Consider the following 16,207-nt stretch of genomic DNA (forward strand, 5'->3'; position numbering starts at 1 on the left):
CCTGAGGCCTCCCACTCATGCTTCCTGTTAAGCCTGCAGACCTGTGGGTCTCTTTTCTCCATAAATTACCCGGTCTCAGGTAGTTTTTTGTAGCAGCGTGAAAATGGACTAATGCAAGCCCCTAGCAGAAAATAACTCATATAGTCCCAAGAATATATAAGATATTCAATTTGTCTCTAATATAGTGTGTTTTTTCCTTTTTCTGATAACTAAGAATGAAGGGTATTTTTCTCCTGTTTTTCCCTCCACACTATGCAATGACCATTACAAACCTTGCTATTTTGTTGAATTCTACATGCAAGATAAATCAGTATAAAGTAAGTAAAGTGGGAATGAGTCATCACATGGGACACCATAATGGTTAATTTTATGTATCAACTTGGCTGGGCAATAGGGCCCAGATATTTGATCAAATATTATTCTGGATGATTCTGTGTGTTTTTGGATGAAATTTGCACTTAAGTGAGTGGACTTTGAGTAAAGTAGATTACTTCATCTAATTGATTGAAGGCCTGAATAGAACAAGAGGCTGAGGCTGACCATACCCCTGCTTTCAGCAAGAGGGAGTTATCCAGCAGACTGCGAACTTCCTTTGCAACATCGGTTCTACCTGGTTTCCTAGCAGACTGCCTTTGGACTCAACTGCCATTCTTCCCTGAATCTCCATGCTGTCACACTCGCATCAGATTTTGGACTTGCCAAGCCTCCACAATCACATGAACCAATTCCTTAAAATCCATTGATATATACGCACAAGCATATTCTATTGGTTGTTTCTCTGGAGAACACGAATATTGACACTGTTCATACCATCCCTATTGTTCATTCTGTTCATTCTTTTTTTTCCCTATTTGACCATAAAGGAAAAAGAACGATTTAAATACAACACCGGTAGCTTTCATATTGATGTATGGAACTGAGACCTCTTCTTGAGTTTTTGGTAGATGGGTACACACTTCCATCTAGCTTTCTAATTGAAAATTCAAACTCATCATGTTCCAAGCTTAACTCATCTTCTTCTTGCCAGATTCTACTCCTCTTTTTCCTTCTCTTAATGGTTCATGGCATCACCACTTATCCACATATTCAAGGTAAAAAACTGAGATGTCCTAGGCTCTTTCTTCACTTCTTTGTCTATTATATTTACCTTTTTCAGGAAAATATTTATTGGGTCCCTAACATGTGCTAGGCTATTTTATACTTGGTGGTGGTGGGGAGGGGCAGTGCTGTCAATTCAACATTCTTCAATTTTACAAATCCATCCTTTTTCTTTGCCTTCTACTCTGCTGTAGTTTGAGTCCTTTAGCATGTATCCTTTGCACTGCTGCCTCAGGCATTGCTTCTGTCTCTCTCGTACCTTAGTCACTTGTACATCATTTTCATCAGTTTGCCCTAGCTGCCTACCTCTTGTCCCTCTGACTTGCCTGATTTTTGCCATATGTTATATTGTTTTCTTTTTTTTGACTTATTTCCTATTATTTTCTTAATAGTGTTATTTAAAATGGCTTACTTTGAAAAATCAAGTAATTTTATTTAACAAGGAAACTTTTATTTTCAACTTTTATTTTAGATGCAGGGGGCAATCTACAACTTTGCTATCTGACCATATTGCATGATGCTGAGGTTTGCGGTACAAATGAGCCCATCACCCTGGCAGTGAGCATAGTACCCAATAGTTTTTCAATACTTGCACTCTCCCTCCCACTCCCCAGTAGTCCCCAGTTTCTATCATTGCTATCTTTATATCCATGAGTACCTAGTGTTTAGCTCCCACTTACAAGTGAGAACACACAGTATATGGTTTTCTGTTTCTGTGTTAATTTGCTTGGGATAATGGCCCCTAGCTATATCCATGTTTTTGCAAAGGACATGCTCTCATTCTTTTTTTTTCCCCCCAAGACGAAGTCTTACTCTGTCGCCAGGGCTGGAATGCAGTGGTGTGATCTCGGCTCACTGCAACCTCCGCCTCCTGGGCTCAAGCAGTTCTCCTGCCTCAGCCTCCCTAGTAGCTTGGATTATAGGCATGTGCCAGTATGCCTGGCCAATTTTTGTATTTTTAGTAGAGACAGGGTTTCACCATGTTGGCCAGGCTGGTCTCGAACTCCTGACCTCAAGTGATCCACCTGCCTCAGCCTCCCAAGCTCTCATTCTTTATTGTGTTTTCATAGTATTCCATGGTATATATGTACCACATTTTCTTTATTCACTCTACTGTTGATGGGCACCTACACTGATTCCATATCTTTGCTATTGTAGATAGTGTTGCGATGAACATGTGAGGGCATGTGTCTTTTTTGTAGAAAGATTTGGTTTCTTTTGGATATATGCCCGGTAATGGGATTGCTGGATTGAATAGTAGTTCTAAATTCTTTGAAGAATCTCCAAACTGCTCTCCACAATGGCTGAATGAATTTACATTCCCACCAGCAGTGTATAAGCATTCCCTTTTCTCCACAGCTTCATCAGCATCTGTTGTTTTTTTGACGTTTTAGTAATAGCCATTCTGACTCGTGTGAGATATCTCATTGTGGTTTTGATTTACATTTATCTGATGATTAGTGATGAGCATTTTTAATGTTTTTTGGGGGGCTATTTGTATGTTTTCTTTTGAGAAGTATCTGTTCATGTCTTTTTGCCTACCTGGCCATATTGGCCCATCTTTAATGGGGTTGTTTGTTTTCTGCTTGTTCTGTCGCTTAAGTTCCTTATAGATTCTGGATACTAGACCTTTGTCAGATGTGTAGTTTGAGAGTATTTTCTCCTATTCTGTAGGTTGTCTGTTTACAGTTTATTTTGCTGTGCAGAAGCTCTTTGGTTTAATTGGGTCCCAATTGTCAATTTTTATTTTTGTTGCAATTGCTTTTGAGGACTTAGTCATAAATTATTTCCCAAGGCTGATGCCTAGAATAGTGTTTCCTAGCTTTTCTTCCAAGATTCTTATAGTTTGAGGTCTTAAATTTAAATCTTTAATCCATCTTGAGTTAATTTTTAATATAGTGAATTATAGGGGTCTAGTTTCATTCTTCTTCATATGGCCAGCCAGTTATCCCAGCACCATTTGTTGAATAGGGTGTTGTTTCCCAATTGCTTATTTTTGTTGACTTCATTGGACATCAACAAAGGTGAATGTAGCTGTGTAGCTTCATTTCTGGGCTCTTTATTCTGTTCCATTGGTCTATGTATCTGTTTTTATACTAATACCATGATATAAAAACTAGTGCCATGCTGTTTTTGTTACTGCAGGCTTATAGTATAGTTTGAAGTCACGTAATGTGGTGCCTCCAGCTTTGTTCTTTTTGCTTAGGATTGCTTTGGATATTTGGTCTCTTTTTTGGTTCAATGTGAATTTTAGAATTTTTTTTTTTTTTTTTTAACGTCTGTGAAAAATGATGCTGATAGTTTGATAGGAATAGCATTGCATCTGTAGATTGCTTTGGGCAGTATGGCTATTTTAACAATGTTGATTCTTTCAAACCATGAGCATAGAATGATTTTTCATTTGTTTATGTCATCTGTGATGCCTTTTAGCAGTGTTTTATAGTTCTACTTGTAGAGATCTTTCACCTCCTTAACAAGGAAACTTTAAGTTACTACCATAAATGAAATAACTTGTCATAAATGGAAGGTAACGATAAAGATAATAATACTACTTAAAAATAATTATTAACATTTACTAACTATTTTTCTTTGGCCAGGCTGTTCTAAGAATGAATTAATTTATATTTGAAACTATCTTATGAGGAAGATACCATTTTTATGAGCCCTATCTTACCATTATGGAAACTAAGGCACAGAATAGGAATAACTTATTCAAGATCAATTACAAGTAGTAGAGCAGGGACTTAAATTTAAGTGGCCGGATGCCACCACTTCCACTCAACATATGCTTTTTCCTTTATATAATAAAAAGATTGAAAGATAGTACATAAACAACCACCTTTTTTTACAGCAGGATTCTACATTATCTAATGCCCAAACCACATATCACTTAAAATCATTTCAATTCTCAAGATATTGGGAAACACTTTTCTATTTAATCCTCACTAAACCTCCAGAGATTTTTTTTGTTTGTTTAATCTAAACTTGTTCAATATGCTCCCTTGCTTAAAGTCTGTAAATAATCCCTTTAAACTATGAGATCAAGTTAGAAATTCTTTGCTGACACAAAGGCCCTTTATGATCAAGTTCCTGCCTTGTGATAAGAGTCTTCCCTTGCTGTTCTGCCATGGAGCTGGATAACATGCTCACAGTCCCAGGACTATGCCATGTTCTTTCACCTTGTCTTGCCTTTTCACATGCTATTTCTCATTCTTGGGACACTTTCATTTTCCATTCACTTTGGGCACTTCTCTTCATTCTTTAAACTTCAGCATAAATATCACGTCTCAGTAAATGTTTATTTGATTCTCAAAGATAGGCTCTCTGGGCTCTTAAAACACTGCTTATATTTCTCTCTTCTAATACATATATATTATATTAATTAGTTTGAATGCCCCTTTTCTTGCTTACCATGAGTTTTTTTGATAACAGGGGGCAGTTTCATATTTATCTTTATAAGTCTAGCACAGTGCCTGGAATGTACTAGTTATTTCAGTGCATGTCCAGTGGCTTACATGGCTGTGCCATGTGACATACCCAGACATAAATTACTTTCATTCAGACAGAGTTCTACAAGAAGTACTGCTTACTATATTTTCCTCCCAATTGGCTACCAGGATCTTGACTCTAATAACTGGGTAAAATCCACTTGCTACCTATGTATTAAAACATTTTGAATGAATGAATGCCTGGTTGATTTTCTGAAGAATGAATGAATGAATGGTGTAGGTTTAGACATTGTCAGGATGTTATGAATGAAGTAAAAACATTACTATGCAGCAAGCAGACTGTATCTGACTACTAAAAAATATTTATTGAGCACCTAATAGAAGCCAAGCACCAAAATGCTATGATGACAAAATACCTATCTTGGTTTTATGGATCTTACAATCTAGTGAGGGGTACCAACAGTTAGCAAGAACTACAGTCCAGTGAGCTATATGCTATGAAGAAGGAAGAAGGAAATGTCACGGAGGCATATAGCAAGGCTTGCATCTCAACCTGAGAAAGTCCACATAAACCTTTCCATGGAAATAATACCTGTGCTTGGGATCTAAAGGAGGAATAGAATTCAGCTGGGGGAAGATATATAAGGCTAGGATTGTTATTAACAGAGGGTATGCTCTCTGTGATAATGAGCTTGTTACTGTTTAAGGACCTGAAAAAAAGCTTTTTATGATTTAAGGTAGGAGCGGATTTGGAAGTCCTGGGTCAGGGACCTGGAGGAGTTGGGGGAGAAATGAGACTGAAGAGTAAGAAAATCCAGATCATACATAGCTTTATAAGATGGAATTTTAACTCATTCTTGAAGTCATTCCTGGACCTATCTACATAGAGTGAATTTCTACAATAAAGCAAGGTATAAAGAGCTAAAGTCTTTGATGCAAAGCCATTTTGCCTGTTTGGGTCTGGGTGCCAATTAAGAGGTACTGTTGAGATTTGATAATTCTTAGCTATTTATTTTACTACTACCACCACTCTACTGCTGTCATCATCTAGGCAAAATATACAGAAACAGAAGTACCAGGATTTGGCAGAAAATTTGATAGAATTTGATAGAAAAATCGAGGTAGAATTTTTTTTTTTTTTTTTTTTTTGAGATGGGGTCTCGCTCTGTCGCCCAGGCTGGAGTGCAGTGGCGCAATCTCGGCTCACTGCAAGCTCCGCCTCCCGGGTTCACGCCATTCTCCTGCCTCAGCCTCCCGAGTAGCTAGGACTACAGGGGCCCGCCACCACGCCCGGCTGATTTTTTGTATTTATGGTAGAGACGGGGTTTCGCCGTGTTAGCCAGGATGGTCTCCATCTCCTGACCTTGTGATCCGCCCGCCTCGGCCCCCCTGAGTACTGGGCTTATAGACGTGAGCCACCGCGCCCAGCCTCAAGGTAGAATCTTAATGATAGAAGCGAGAGTATCAAAAATGCTGTGCAGGTTTCTAGCGTAGGCATCCTGGTGGACAGTGGTGCTATTCATGCAAGGGAACAGACCAGGGCAAAGGAACAGGACTTTACCATTTGACATTTTGAGTTCGAGGCACCTGGGGCATATCCAATAGTTGATGAAAGAAGGGAATCAAATTCATTTTTTTTCTCTCTCTGTCTCTCTCTCTCCCCGCCCCCCCATCTCTTTTTTTTATAGGAAGTCACTTTTTCCTTTGAGTGGAGGTGAAACATATCCCCCACTGTGCAGAAAGAACACAATGACATTTTATGTAACAATGTTAAACATTCCCAAGCCAAAAGCAGCTTAGAACATTACTATTTAATCACCCTCTCCTGAATACCATTTGGATTTCATGAAAATTTATTGGGGCACTGTGCTATTCCTTTGTGAAGTACCTAGGAAAGAATATAGAATGCTAAACATAAACTGTAGAATAGCAATGAATTGGAGAAAAAAATTAAAGTTTTTATTAAAATAGGAAAATGGACAGGTTTTAGTTGTTTTGAAATTAATTGCAAAATACTTATCAAAATTTAATTTTAATTTCTACACTTGTTCTTAGCCCAAAGGCCGAGAAGCTATTGAATTAAACTAAATTAAATTTAAATTTAAAATCAAATTTATTTGAGTGTCTTTTTTATTTCTTGGAGTGAACTAAAGAATTTGACTATTTTAATGCAAGATTATATTTTCATTATAAGTAAAACATAAGCATATGGATCACGTACTATTAGTCAATGTCAAGATAAAACTAATTCTTTGTCATTCATCTGAGATTTGAGTTTTGACTGCATAAACTTTAGGGAAGATGTGGAGGAGGAAATTAAATTGTCGATGAATGTTAAGGCCCCCACTTTTAAACCTATCATTTGCTTAGAATATGAGTTAGTAGACATGTTTTGAGGAAATGGCTACCTTACAGAAGGCATCTTACCGTGGAAGGGGGCAGGATTGGTGAGGTGGATAAAGAGTTAGGATGGTGATATCTGATTTTTATAGTTCATCATTTTAGACCAATTCTCCCCTAATTTCAAATTTATACAACATTAGACTTGAAAGAGGGCATTTTGGCCAAGTCTTTTATGTTACATTGTTACACAGCTGAAGATCTGAGAGGTAAATTAGCTTAAGTTAGCTAATTAATAGCTTGTCCTGCAATAAAATTCATGCCCCTTGGCGACTAACCCCATTTTTTTCTTCAAAATTGTAATTGGATAAAAATCTGTCCTAGAGCTTTGAAATTTGAGTATCTTAAAAATTAGAAATTGACTTGGACCAATAGAGATACTGTATGCCTAATCAAATCCATAATACTATAGAAATGATTTTAGACTTAGTTCTTCCACTATCTACACAAATTTGCACAATTAACTTCTTAGGACCTCAGTTTCTTACACAGTGACTAAGGGCTTTGGATTAAATGATATTTAAAACACTTTCTAGTTCTCTGAGTCTAAGTTCCCTTTCTAAAGACCCTGGAAATTTACAAGAAATAAATCTCTTTCTCACAGTAGTAATAGAATCATCTTCCTATAAATTTTACTTTTCATTATATGTAAACTATGCACAGGGCATAAGTAAGATTTAACCATTTTGAAATATGCAATTACCATGGTCATGGCTAGATTTCTATCTTTGTAGTACCCTCCCTGTGGATCCAATTTGAGAGATAGGCACAGAGGAAAGCAAAGGAAGAGCTACTCCATCTTTCTCTCTTTCTGCACCCCATAGTTCAGAAATTATCCCTGGCGTTTCAAAATGTATACAGAAGAAAACAAAACAGAACATTTAAAAATATATAGTTATAAATAGCTCTTTGGTTCTGATTTCATTGTTTCTTCAAACTCTGCACATTTTATTCTGGGGACTTTATTCACACACATGTAATTACCTGAGCTAAGCAATTTTTCATACTTTTCAAGGCTCTTGCATTATTGCACCTGTACGACGACGGCTTTATAATTCAGTAGTAATTGAACAGCAATTATTTTCCGTGATGCATGTACATTTTTATATCAGATTGTTGGCAGATATTCTTTATGATGTCGTTTTCACTAATGAGGAAATTAGAATAAGTTATCTCATAGAGTGAGATGTCTTTTTCTGACTCATTTCCCAGCTCTTAACATGGATTTTAGAAAACTTTGTGTATTGTAAAACAGCATATATGAATGGGAACAACGTTGGCTCTGGATCTATGGGGGCCAGGAAGAGTGATGAACTGTTTTATAGGTCTAGTAAGGTCCTGTCTGTCCCATCCATATGATGGACTCTGACAGCAAATTTACATATGCATGAATGCAAATATTTAGATTGTAAAATTCTAAGAGAACAAAGACCAAGCTTTGTACCACTTTTAAGCTTTTCATCATGCTCACTCAGCCCAGTCTAGGTCCTCAGAAGGCACAGACTGTCTTAATAGTTTGGCATAGGACAAGAGAGCAAAGGGCTACCATGATTATCCAATAAACTCAGGCACCAAATCATTTTGATGGAAACCATTTGTAACCAACAAAATTCAACATTTTTGGGGCACCTGCTATGTCAGACACTCTGCTCAATGGTTTGGTTTCTAAGGCGAATAAGACCTGATTAACTTGCATTCTATTTAAGTAAGTATGTTATATGTTTTAGATATGCCATATGTATACATATAAGTATGATGAGATTACTTCATTCATTCAACAAATATTTATTTTACACCTGCTGTATGCTAAAAAATGTACTAAGTAGGGGGTCCCAAAGAAAAAGACATGGATTTTGCCTTCAAGAAATTCATAGTCTTAGGGTTGAAAGAGAAATAAGTACATATAAATACAATTAGAAAACAGTGAAAATTGTTCTCAGAGAGGTATGCCTGGGCACTGTGGGATAGCGAATGAGGTGCACCTTCATGAGATTGTATGATAAAAACTTTCTGGAGGAATTGATGTCTGCATGAAATCTCAGTGAAGAACAAAGGGTTGTCTGGGACAGGAAGGTAAAGCACATTCCAGGAAGAGGGGAGAAAGGGCCAAAGGCAATGATATGTGAAAGCAAATAGAAATTGAGAACTGTAGATACTTTTAGCTAGTTCTAGAGCATAATGTGAAGAGAAGGAGTGGTGAGAAATGATTTAGATGGGACAAAATTGTGGAGAGCCTTGCCGGTCATGATGACGAGTTTAGATTTCATTCTCAGCTCAGTGGGAAGCCATTAAAAATTTTCAGCTGAGGATTAATGCGGTCAGAACTACATTCTAGAGAGCAAAGGGAACATTTTTCTAGCAGCAATGGGAAGAATGGACAGGAGGTCATAGTAACCAGGTAGTATGGAACTAATCTTAGTGATAAGTGATAGGAGCCTATTAGCAGGCATTATAACGGAGATAGGAAACAGGGTACAGATTAATGAGTCATTAAGGAGGGAAGATTTACAAAAATTTCTGACTGATTTAGTATCTGTGCTAGGGAAGGGAAAATCAGTCTTGATTCCCAGATTTCTGGCTGGAGAAATTTCACAGTGCCATTCCCTGAGACACAGATGAGTGAAGATGGTGGCTGGTAGGAGATTGGGTTGGGGGGTAAGGGAAAAAATGAACCAAGTGTTGTTATATTGCTTTGGGAAGTCTATGGGACACAGAGAAAGAGATGCCCAGACTGTTCATATCTGAAGTTGGGGAGACCAGCCTGGGCCAGAGACACAGATTAAATAAGAATCATCTGTTTACTGATGGTAGAGGGAGCCATAAGAGTGGTTGAGGTCACTTGAGGAGAGTGGGAAGAATAAGACAAGGGGAAAGCAAGGCTTCTTGGAGGATTTCAATATTTAGGACAGAAAAAGCATTGCTTATGTGGGAATGTAGGAAGAAATGAGAATGGCAGGAGTGGTATTGCCAGGTAGACCTAGAAAGAACTGAATAGTCAAACATGAAGTTGACAAGAATTAAAATGTACTTATTTGATATAATAATAACCAAGACGTCGATGTCTTTGGTGAGGGATAAATTCCATTGGTATGTTCAGTACTACACTCAAGGTATTTTTAAAGTGCTCAGGAAGAGGGAGAAGTTGATTAATTCCCCTGAAATGAGGAGACAATCAGGTGATACTTGAGCTGGACATCAAAAAAGTGGGAATTTGTTATGTGGAAAAGGTAAAAAAGTGAATTCCACCCAGAAAAACGATCTGAGCCTAAGAAACGTGGTATATTTGGGTCAAAGTTTGGCTTGAAATAACCTGACCCCACCCCTTTCTCCAAGCCTCCAATTTTGCATGTGTACCCCATTGATCGAAGTTAAGTAGAAGGAAGTGGTAAGAGAGTTTCAGAAACAGTTTGCAGAGGACAGCCTCCCAGTTATAGATAGCAAAGTAGAGGAAAGGCTGGGAATAGAACTGAGAGAAAGTAATACTGGAAATAGAGAGAAAAAGGTGAACTCAACAAACATGTCACAGGTATCATTGTCTAAATATGCTAATTATGTGGATCGGGCTGGGAATACTGGACCCAGAGGGATGTATAGACAGTGACTGCACATTCCCCCTGTCTCTGCCTCCTCTGCCATCCTACACTCATTTGGGTGAATAATGTTTAACTGGGATGGAGAATACAGAGGCAAAAGCAAGTTGGGGTTGGATATTTAGCTTGAATTTAGGCATGCTGGTTAAAGTTACTGAAAAAGATTCAGATCATGTTAAAAATAGATCCTGGGGCAAAGAATGTGAGTGATAATAATGTTCATTTGGAAATGTATAATCATTACAGCCAATGAAATAAGTGAGGTCATCCAGGAAAAATATGTATAATAAAAAATGAAAGGCCACCAACAACAAACCTTGTGAGAGACCCCCACATTTTGGATTAGATATTTATAATACGTTTTCATTACTTACCCTTCTAGATTCCGATGTCATTGTGGCCAAAGGTGTTCATAAGTAGCTAAAGGAAATGGAAAATCGAGTCTGTTCTAACATTGCTAGGTATTCTAATATTTCTTTTAAAAATGAAACTTCTGCTACTGAGAGAAAAAAAAGGTTTGCTTGTTTAATTCTTTATTTGCTGTATTTTTATTTTTCTTACATAAAAACCACAGTAATGATTTGAGTTGACACATGATTTCATCATCTCGTTTCCAGGTACCTCCTTCTTTGGGGCTTATGTACATGTAGTCATACCTGGTTAATGTACTTTAAAAAATATACTTTGGGCCTTACTTTGGCCACCTCTACTGAGAGAAATCATTGACTGTTTCCTGAATCTCTTTGTGCTCTGCCAACAGTCTCCATTTAGCACCGAGAGAGCACAGAGCATTTAGTTGTTGCATTCCCTTACATTTGCAATTCATTTTCTGTGTCAATTCATGTGGTTGATATTATAAAAATCATTTTAAACCTAGTTTAACTTTTCTTTTTTAACGTTTGGCTTATTCATAATTTTATGAGCTATAAATTTTATTGCATTGTGAATTGCTTTTCCCATCTGCAGATAATGCTGAGGAAGTCCTTGGAGGAATTGCTTAGGATGTGGTAAAAAGTGAAAAGAAAGGGACTTCTGCTGTGAATTGGTACATGTTAGGCCAAAATGTATCCTTGAGTAGAAAATAACCAAAAAGGAAAGATGTAGACTTTATAAATCTGGTTTTATTTGAAGTATTCACTCTAGCTGAACAGGAACACTCTGTCCACAACGTGCAAAATGAATCTAAAATTTAATACAATTGCATGCTTTACTGAAATAGCTCTAACCAATTCAAATAAAGTCCTTCTCAGCTAAGGATTTTCTGTGGTGTGAATTATCCAGAGAAGCTGTCAATAAGAATTAAAATATTGAGAAAATGCAAGATTATATTTTTCTTGTGAAATGCTGACTTTGTCTTGGTACAGATTAAGACTGGGGTTATTAAGGTCATGCCAAATATTTATTGATTGTTTCAGGATTCTTCATGCACATATTTTATCATTAAGACAAGGCAGAAACTAAGTGCCAGAAATATTTATGAAAAAATTATACTGATTGGTTTCTTGTTGGGTTTATTTATATTGACAAAGTCTAAATGACTCAAAGGATATTGAAGAAGAAGTGTGATGAATTTTAGTTCCAAAGTTCTTCTGGCTCGTTGATTTGGTACAAATATAATTTTATTAAATCCCTTTCCATTCACTGACTATCCAAACTTGTTATTTTTATTATTTCTCACAATGCATAATTGTGCCCTTAAGGAGTTTGCAGAAATCCAATATGAGTCTTGGGAAGAGAAGAGCCTAGATTTGAACACTGTTCTGACTCATACCTCACTCTTTTTATTTTGCTGCCTTATAGACATAATCCTTCTTAATACGTACTTTCTATATATTAAATTGGTGTAAAAGTAATTGTGGTTTTGCACAATTACTTTCGCACTGACCTAACATACTCACACTAAGCGTTCTCTCACCTTAGGTGTTTTCTCTAACTCTTCCCTAGCTAGAATGCTTTTCTCCCAGATAGCCACATGTCCAGCTTCCTCACCTCCATCATGACTTGCTCAGATAATATATTCTCAATTAAGCTGGCACTGAGCTTCCTCTTTAAAATTGTTTACCACTTCCCTCCTCCACACTGTAGGATGACCAACTTGTCCTAGTTTGCCTGAGACTTTCCCAGTTTTAACACTGAAAGTCCCACATCCCAGGAAACCCCTCAGTCCAATATCCTTTACTCTGCCCAAGTTTTAACTTATCTAATCTATCTTTCTACACACACACACATACACACACACACACACACATTTAATTGAATATTTTCCCATACTGGGATTAAGTTCTATAATGGCAGAAATTCTTGCTATTTTTTTTCCTAACAAAAGCATTTACAAGGGCCCCAAAACAGTGCTCAATGGATATTTGTTAAAGGAAAAAAAAAATATATATATATATATATGTCAGGGCAGATTACTAACAATTAGAATAGAAAGGCCATGTTGACATTGTTCTATCTGTCCAAATAACTATCAAAATTATGTTTTGATTTTTATCATTTTCTTAACTCATATTTATAGGTAAACTCTGATTGAGTCAGAGATTCCGAATAGCAGAAAATGTAATGCCTTATATACTAGTGGTTTGAACTGAAAATTGAGATTTATAATGAAGATGCTCATTCATATCAGAATTGTGCTTCAGGATGATCAGATGAAACAGAAACTTTCAGTTGTGCCTCATTATTTAGAAGACACTGATAGAAAAATGAAGAGAAGTAAATGATGGGCCTAAAAGAGCATTATGGAACAGACTTGGAAACTGACTTTAAAGTAGGTATGGTACAGTTCAGTACTAGCAGATTTAGGTTGAAATTCAATCAACCAAAATGTACTCAGGCACTTTTATATATAGCATAGAGATATATGTTATCTAGTAAAAAATGAAAACTAGAAAACAAATATAGACCTGGATATGTTATTAGAAGGCATCTAATCAAGTACTCCAAGTAAAAATGAGGTCATTAGCCCAGAGAAATCACATAATTTACCAAGGATTACTCAGATCTCTCTCTCGGTGCCATCTTTATCACTGTTTCTTCAAGCTTCTTACATTCTGGGTCTATGACCAAGTGTTATTGTCTTTTGTTACCCTCTTCCCCTTTCTCATTTAAAATTCTGAGGTTTCAGATACTTGTCCTTCTCCCTCACCATCCTCCACATCCAATCATCAGGCTCTACCTATTTTATCTTTAAATATTTTTCACACTGCCTTCTCTTTTCTACCTTGGGGATCAGAAAATAATAGCTCCAGATGAAGGCCTCAGAAACAGCTTCAAAAGCATAAGTTTTGGGCTGGGCCTTTCATCCCAGCATTTCGGGAGGCCGAGGTGGGCAGATCCTGAGGCCAGGAGATCGAGACTACCTGGCCAACATGGTGAAACCCTGGCTCTACTAGAAATACAAAAATTAGCTGAGTGTGGTGGCGCATGCCTGTAATCCCAGCTACTTGGGAAGCTGAGGCAGGATAATCATTTGAACTCGGGAGGCAGAGGTTGCAGTGAGCTGAGATCGCACCACTGCACTCCAGTCTGGTGACAGAGCAAGATTCCATCTGAAGGAAGAAAAAAAAAAAAAAAGCACAAGTTTCTCTCTGATCTTCTCCTGCCCTCCTGTCTCTATCCCTTCTTTATCCCCTGAGGCCAGCCATAGAAACTAGAATCCCTAGAATCTCTAGAATCACTAGAAAAATGGACAATTTCCTTTGTATCTTTGGGTCTTCACTCTGAAGGTCTCTGTGTCACATACAACTATGATCAAGTAAATGTGTATGCCTTTTATCCTATTAATCAGTCTTTTGTCGGTTGATCTTCAGTGACCCTTCAAAGGGCAAAGGGGAAGTGTTCCCTTGTCCCTTCCTTATGCTACCCATACTGTTCCTTATTCAGGTCATCATTATTTCTTGCTATGATTATAATAAGAGATTCTCTACTGATCACCTTGTCTCCACTTTTGTATCATCATAATCTCTTCTTTACTCAGCTGTCATCGTCTTCTATGAGCATCTCAGTCTCCAGAATAAAGCCCACGCCCCTTGAGAAGGCTCATACTGCCCACCACAATCTGCCTCTGCCTGTTCCTCGTCCTTCAATTTTCTTTCTACTTCATCCGCACTCAGTGACCCGTAGTTCTTAATATAACTCTGGTGTTCGTTTCTTTCTTTTAACTCCTGCTCTGTATGATTTCATAAATATTACCCTCTCTAGTCAGGCAAATTTTATTTTCATATTTCAAGATCTATTTCAGGGGTCTTGTTCTCCAGGAGGACATCCTCACGTCTCAGTGGGTGGCAGGTAAGATGTTGTTCCTCCGTGTTGCCCTAACACTCTGTGCTTCATAATATTACAGTGTAATTATCAATATACATCTCCTTTTCCTGCTTTCTCTTTCTGTTTTTCATACATGGACTGAGTCTTACTCCTCTTTGTACTGGCAGCATCTGGCAGAGTACTTGGTGATAGACACTTTGGTTGATTCCGTATCTTAGCTATTGTGAATAGTGCTGCAATAAACATGGAAATGAAGATATCTCTCATACTGATTTCATTTCCTTTGGATGTACACCTAGAATTGGGCTTGTTGGATCACATGGTAGTTGTAGCTAAGCGTTCAACAATGGATGAATGGATTTTTAAAAAGTGGTATATATACACAATGAAATGCTATTCAGACATAAAAATGAATGAAATCCTATCATTTGTGAAAACAGATGAACTTGGAGGCCATTTTGTTACGTGAAATAAGCCAGACACAGAAAGACAAATATACACAATATCACTCATATGTGGAATCTAAAAAAGTTGATCTCATAGAAGTAGAGTAGGACAGTGGTTCCCTGTAGCCACTGGGAAGGGTAAAAGAGAGGGGAGATTGGAAGAAGTTGATCAACAAGTACAAAGTTAGGGTTAGATAGAAGGAATCAGTTCTGGTATTCTATTGCACAGGGGGGTGACTATAGTTAATAATAATGTACTGTATATATAAAAAATAGCTAGAAAAGAGAATTTTGAATGTTCTTACTACAAAGAAATGACAAATGCTGAGGTGATAGATATGCTGATTATCCTGATTTGATGATTATGCAATATATACATAAATTGAAACATCGCATTGTACCCCAGAGATATGTAGGATTATTAGGCATCAATTAAAAACAAAATAAAACTTAAAAAGTACTTTGTGGTAAAAAACAACTGTTGGTTGAGTGATTGAATAAATGAGTGTGTACATGACTTCACTGTAAACAGCATTATATCAATGGACACATTCACGTCATTCATTGATCAGCAAAGAACTTCCTTTTATGCTATTTTGAAAGGTATCTTTTTTGTGTCTCTTATGGAGAATCCTCTTTTACTTCAATACCTGACAAATGAGTCACACCTCAACTGTAATGAAATTTTTCTTTTACTGCCAATTCTCTGTTCCTGATGGAAGGATCCATGTTAAAACTTTTTATTTTACTCCCTTTGGACTATTGTAACGATATTTTGGCTGGCGTCCCAGCACACATAATGAGCAGACTTCAGTTGCTATGAAATGTTGCTGCTCAAATCCAATCCAACACTCGATCAAATAAGCACATAACTCTGGTTTTTGTGTCATCAAAATTAGAAATGGAAAATTATTATTAGTTTCACATAGACCCTGTGCCTCTGGGAGTGAAGGCAAAA

The sequence above is a fragment of the Chlorocebus sabaeus genome, chromosome 11 (genome assembly GCF_047675955.1).
Source record: "Chlorocebus sabaeus isolate Y175 chromosome 11, mChlSab1.0.hap1, whole genome shotgun sequence".
NCBI lineage: Eukaryota > Metazoa > Chordata > Mammalia > Primates > Cercopithecidae > Chlorocebus > Chlorocebus sabaeus.